Consider the following 6,609-nt stretch of genomic DNA (forward strand, 5'->3'; position numbering starts at 1 on the left):
CGGTTTAATGAAGCATGGCATGGCAAAGTGCACAAACAAAACTACAAGTTACATGGAGCCCAATATGCATCAGGATGCATATTGGCGGAACACCACATCAATTATTTAGTTCTCTCTTGGTTATGTACCCAACAAGATTAAATGTTGTTAGCATGGCAAGAGAGTGAAGCAAAGCAAAACTACCTATCTAGTCAAGTTTAAATGAGGCCGGAAACAACGAACAACAATTCCGGAAACTCCTGATGAGCATATTTTGGTTATGGTACTGTTCTGCCCAAAATCAAATTTTATAGTTGTTAAACATGCAAAGAGATGCCACTATGTTAAACTAGGAAAAATTCTACCCCATTTACATATAAAGTTTGTTAAAAACCAAGTTACGGTTATTTAGTTATGAAATAAAGCATTTTAGCAAGGCATTAGGCAAAATAATGCAAACATCATTTTAAACATTTTAACATGGCAAGAAAGTTGGATATTTTTAAACTAGACAAGTTTCTATACATATTACATATAGAGAACATTTTAATCCAGTGCACGGTTAATTAGTTATTAAATGCATGAACTTGAAGGGCTTTTCTGTAAAACTGCGTTCTCTGGAATAACAGCTAAATTCCCAGATCTGAAAAAAACACAGCAGGCTAAAACTGGGTGGACTGGGCGCTCACCATGGGCCAAGCCTAGTTAGTGAGGGAGGTTGGCGGCGGCCTCACAGGCAGGCCGACTTTGGCGCGCAGCTGGCCTCACCATGGGCCTCGGCCCAGTACTGTGGAGAGGTGCCAGGAGGCCTTCTGGGTGCGGCTGCTGGGCCGGCTCGCAGGATGCGGCCCAGGCGATGGTCAAAGGGAGCGAGACAGCGGTGTGCTGGGCTTGCTCCTGGTCGTCTCCTCACACGGGCACTCGAACCAGGAAGCGGCGGCGGGGCACGACAGCGGCCACGACGGGTCTTGGTGGAGGGGTCTTGGGGCTCCGGCAGCGCCGGAGACGGCGAAGACGGGCGGATCCAGGAAACGGCGGTGCGGACGAAGCTTAGGGGCGGCTCGACGGGCGTCCATGGCGTGGGACATGGAGAGCTTGGACGCTGGGCTCCGGTGACGCGGAGAAAGGTGAGGGAGGCCGGAGGCTGGCCGGGGATGGGTGGATCCGGTGGGTCGGTGCCGAGTCCGGGCAAATGGCAGCACGGAAGGAGGAGCTCTTGGGCGGAGCTGCTTGTGTTTCCCCATGGCGGCTCCTGCGAGGAAAACAGCAAGAGGAAGCGAGATGTGAGAGGAGAAGTATGGGACCGGGAAAGAAAAGGGAATGGAGAGGGAGAGATGGCGCGACGGAGGGTGGAGGCGCACGGGATGTAGTGGAGATCAAGCAAGAGTGGCTGGCGGCGGCATGTTCAAGCGAGGGAGGAGCTCGGGTTGGTCTGGTGTTGAAAACGAGAGGGATTTGGGAGGGGAAGGGTTTGGATCGGGAGGAGATCCCGAGGAGGAGGAGATAGTGGGCTGGCGGCGGCGGAGGATGGGACAAGATCCCTAATTTCTAGGGTTGGACAATATATATATACACCAGGTGGATTAGGTTCGGGGCTACCTCATCCCTACGACCGTAATCGTACGATCTCGAATAAAATAGTTAGGGAGTCCAAATAAGAAAATGGTGATGTTTTGTAGACGTTTGGGGATGATCCGGACACAACAGTGACGACCGCTCAGGTCGGGTTCGGGGGAGTTACGGACGCGCGCGCGAGGAGGGTCGCGGGCTGACGAGAGAGGTTAGGTAGGGCCTGGCGGTGAGAAGCGGACTGTGTAGACGGACTAGAGAGGAAAGAGGGAAAACCCGGCAACAGTTTTCGGAGACCGAAAACGTCCGACGTTAGACCGGCTACTATTGCCGCTATATTTATCCGTTGGGGCGTCAAACGGACTCCGAATGCGATGAAACTTGGCAGGCGGTCTACTGACAGCAAAACAACATTGCATGCCAACTTTCAACCCATTCCGAGAACATTTTCCGGCCACTTATAAAATACTATTTCGGACATGCAGCGGGCGCGTGCAAGTGTGGTTGGACTCAGAACGGACAACGGAGAGAACTCGGAGAACCCAGACGAATGCAAGTTTTAAAACATGATGATGCAATGCACATGATGACAAGATAAGATGCAACACGCAAGCAAATGACAAGGCAACAACATCGAATAACTAGCGGACACCGGACACATCGGTCTCGGGGCATTACAACACTCCACCACTACGAGAGGATCTCGTCCCGAGATCTAGAATGGCACCGGAGGAACAAACGGAAGAGAAAAGAGGAGAGGTAAAACTAAGTTGCTTCATTGACAAACGAGTGAAACCAAAGAACCTTGAAAGGTTGAATAACTTGAAAGAAAGAAAAACAACAGAGATGAACAAAGTTTAGAACACTCCGTTAGAAAATAGGAACAAGGAAGAACAAATTCGGACAGCACTCCGGTAGAAAAGAGAAGCAAAACTTGATAAGATGAGAGAACTTGAAAAGAGGGCACGATACTCCGGTTAAATGGACAATCATAAAAAGAACATGATCTTGACAAAACAAGAAGATGGGTTGAAGAGAACAACAACACAATGCCTCCGGAACGAAAGAATAGAAGTTGTATCGACGGAACAAAAGAACGGAGAAGAAAACAACATCTTCTACCTCCAATGAGCTTGAAAAGCATCTTAAAGAGAAGGGTCACACGGAATTGTTGGAACAATCCACAACAAAAAGAATAAACTTGATATGGTCTTATGGAAAACATCTCAAAACTGAGGTGAAATTCTGCCACTAACGGGAAAAATAATTGGGTTGATAAGAACGAGGGGACGAGAAAGTATATCGCACCGGAAAGGATAAATGAAGAACTTGGATCATTTATAAGCACCATAATAACAACCACCCTTAGGGAAGGCTTAAGGTGAAATATAACCCAAGATAACTCCAATGACGAGATTGATGGATTTGAAATATCTCATTCATGACAACATGTGAATCAAGAAACATGAATTCAAATTATCAAGAATGACATAATACCATCTCCAATGATAAGGAAGAAAGAATTGCACTCCGGATTACAATATGAAGAAAGCTTGAGCTTCTTAGAAAAGAATCTGGATGAACACTTCGAGAAGGAATTAAATCCTTGATGAACCCATCATGACAAAGCTTCATGAAGAACTCCGGTAACAAAATAAATGATCAAACGGAAGGAAAGAGAGGTCGAAAACACAAGGTGAATCCTTGCAATGATTTGATGGATCTTCGCGATGAAATAATTGAGAGAACTTGGAACTCCGGGAAAGAAAAGATGAACAAAAGAAAATCAAGAATTTGATGAGCCTCCGGAATAAAGAATTAAATTCACTCGATGAAACAAGAATAAGAATTACATTATGCTTATCCTTCACCAATTCAAATTGATGACAACCAATGGAATTGGCAAACAACTTATTCTCGTAGAAAAATATTAAAATAGATATGGCGCAAACTAGAGAAGGTCTTCAACGAACCACCGGTAGAATTGAAACCACAAATGAATTGATACGGAATAGAAATCTTGAACGAACCACCGTAATAATTGGAAATGAACGAAGTAAAGATAAAGAAATATCAGGAAGAATTTATTAAATGAACGAAGATGCTTTAGAGAATTTAGATACATGAGAACGAAGAGATCACGAGCCGATTAAAGATCACTTGAACGAAGCACCGATAAGATTGGAGAATGATAACTGAAAGCTGAGAATGAATAATCTTAGATGATGGGTCTGGAGGAAGGAAAAGAATTTTTCGCGATCAAAACAATTATGAGAGGATGGCCTTGAACTAGAACCACGAATCTCTGAGAGAACGGATAAGATATGGAGGTAAAACTCTTCTTCGGTCTTCAAATCTCCGAGAATGACGACGAGAAACACCACCATGAATTATTTAGAAACTCCGGAAGAATCAAAACGAAGAGGTCGAGACAACGATGAAAAAATTTGACAGATTTTGGAGAAACACATCTGACTGATGATAAATCATTCTTATGTCAAACTTTGAGATGAATTTGAAAAGCTCCGGGAGAAATAAGAAGAGTCAGGTAAGATCCTGGAAAAAGACCTGTGGGTTAGGGGCCACTCAAAAGAAAACACTGTTGAATGATTTAAAAGATAGATTGCGCCGGTTGAATTAAATGGCTTGAATGAGATAACAACCTCGAAATAGGTTGAACTGATCTTGAAAGACAAGACGAGTCTTTTGAGATATCTTGAGCACTCCGGGACAATAGAATAGCGAGAGATGAACGATTAAGAATTGCACCGGCATGAGAAAGCATTGAAATACGGAAAAGAATATGATCAAACACCGAAAGCTTGAATTGAATCCACGGGAGAAGATAAAAGAACAAGGAATGATAAACTAGAAGTTTCCGTTAGTATCTTCATGAGAATCACCGGATAAGAACATTGAAGGAAAAGAATAGAGAGGCTTCACATCAATAAGAAATCTGAGTCCTTAAAGAAAACAAGGGAGGGAGGGCGGGAAAAACAAAGGCAACTTGGAGATGGATGACACGAACAACGTTGAGAAGAACTGATACTTGATCTAGCGGAAGTTGAAATGATCGGATCCACTTGAAGAGAAAACACATTGGTTGAAAAGGATTGGAAAGACAATCTCGATTAATATGAAGGGGTTTGGTATTCACATAGGAATATGAGAACACCGTTTAGGAACAGGTATGGAATCAACATTTGACTTCGCAGCAACTCGAATACCACAACTCAAAGCAAAACAAAAGATTGGCTTGCAGAATAAGCCGGAACAAACATATGATAGAGATTTCGTCCGAAGTTTTCATGGTGGGGCCTACACAGGCTCGATCGTACAACACCATCATGTACAAGGCATTGCACATGACATACGGAGCGTCCCCGAGTCGGCATAGCCAAGGACTCTTTAAGACACAACGAGACCACTGTAAAACCGACCGTGAATAGGCGGACCACTAGACGTCGAACCCCAATTTCATATCATACATCTCTCGGAAAGATATCCTAAGAGCTACTTGAATTCCCACTTATAGAACTCCCGAAATTTTTCCGGTTATGCAATCAGGTGTTGGGGATACAGGGGAAGCATAATATCTCACCAAAAACTAACAAATCCTACATCCAGCTGTATCCATCCTTCAACACATAACCAAGAAACCTTAGGAAATCATCTACCTCAACCTTCAAAAAGCATCCGTTATAAAAGTTATGGCGATACTCCCGAACTCCCACCCCAGTACTGGGTGGCGTCGAGGTTATCTCACAAATGAACTGCATAAAAGAGATTTTCGATGTCGGCGTACTAAACTCAGGTATTCCAGAACTGCAACGATAAAATTGTGACGACAACACCTCAGAGCTCAACTCCTCAGGACACTTCCACAAAACCCCTGACAGGAGGCACCAAGACAATGTTCTCGTCATAAAACCATCGGAACGATTCCAAGATACCCGCGTGATCCTTAAATTTTTTTAGTAAAATTTGAGAAGAGAAGAGTCAAAACTCTACGTCAGGATGCCTTACCAGAGCGATGAGGAGACTGGGGAGTAAAAAGAATTCCTAAACTCTCCGATATATAATTCCTAGATGACTCAAAACATTTTTCTAGACTCAACTCGTCCGCTAATTCGACCAAGCAATGGGGCTCCTAAGGTCGGGGAAGGCTCTGATACCAACTTGTAATGCCCTCGATGCGGCTATATCTCCCACGTGTCGAAGCACGACTTAGAGGCATAACCGCATTGAAAGCAATGTCGCAAGTGAGGTAATCTTCACACAACCCATGTAATACATAAGGGAAAGAGATACATAGTTGGCTTACAATCGCCACTTCACAAAAATACATGAATAAAGCATTACAACATCCAAATACAATCAAGGTCCGACTACGGAACCAAAATAAAAGAAGAACCCCAAATGCGACAAAGGTCCCCGATCGACCCCAACTGGGCTCCACTACTGATCAACTAGAACGAAACAACACAAAGGACAAGATCTTCATTGAGCTCCTCCTGAGCTTGGTTGCGTCATCTGCACGGACTCATCGGCACCTGCAAGCTGGTTTTGGAAGTATTTGTGAGCCACGGGGACTCAGCAATCTCGCACCCTCGCGATCAAGACTATTTAAGCTTATGGGTAAGGTAAAGGTATGAGGTGGAGCTGCAGCAAGCGACTAGCATATATGGTGGCTAACATACGCAAATGAGAGCGAGAAGAGAAGGCAAAGCACGGTCGATAAAAGTATGATCAAGAAGTGATCCCAAAACAACCTACGTCAAGCATAACTCCAACACCGTGTTCACTTCCCGGACACCGCCGGAAAGAGACCATCACGGTAACACACGCGGTTGATGTATTTTAATTAAGGTCAACTTCAGGTTTTCTACAACCGGACATTAACACATTCCCATCTGCCCATAACCGCGGGCACGGCTTTCGAAAGTTCAAAACCCTGCAGGGGTGTCCCAACTTAGCCCATGACAAGCTCTCACGGTCAACGAAGGAATAGACCTTCTAGCGGGAAGACCCGATCAGACTCGGAATCCCGGTTACAAGACA

The sequence above is a fragment of the Triticum dicoccoides genome, chromosome 5A (genome assembly GCF_002162155.2).
Source record: "Triticum dicoccoides isolate Atlit2015 ecotype Zavitan chromosome 5A, WEW_v2.0, whole genome shotgun sequence".
Lineage (NCBI taxonomy): Eukaryota > Viridiplantae > Streptophyta > Magnoliopsida > Poales > Poaceae > Triticum > Triticum dicoccoides.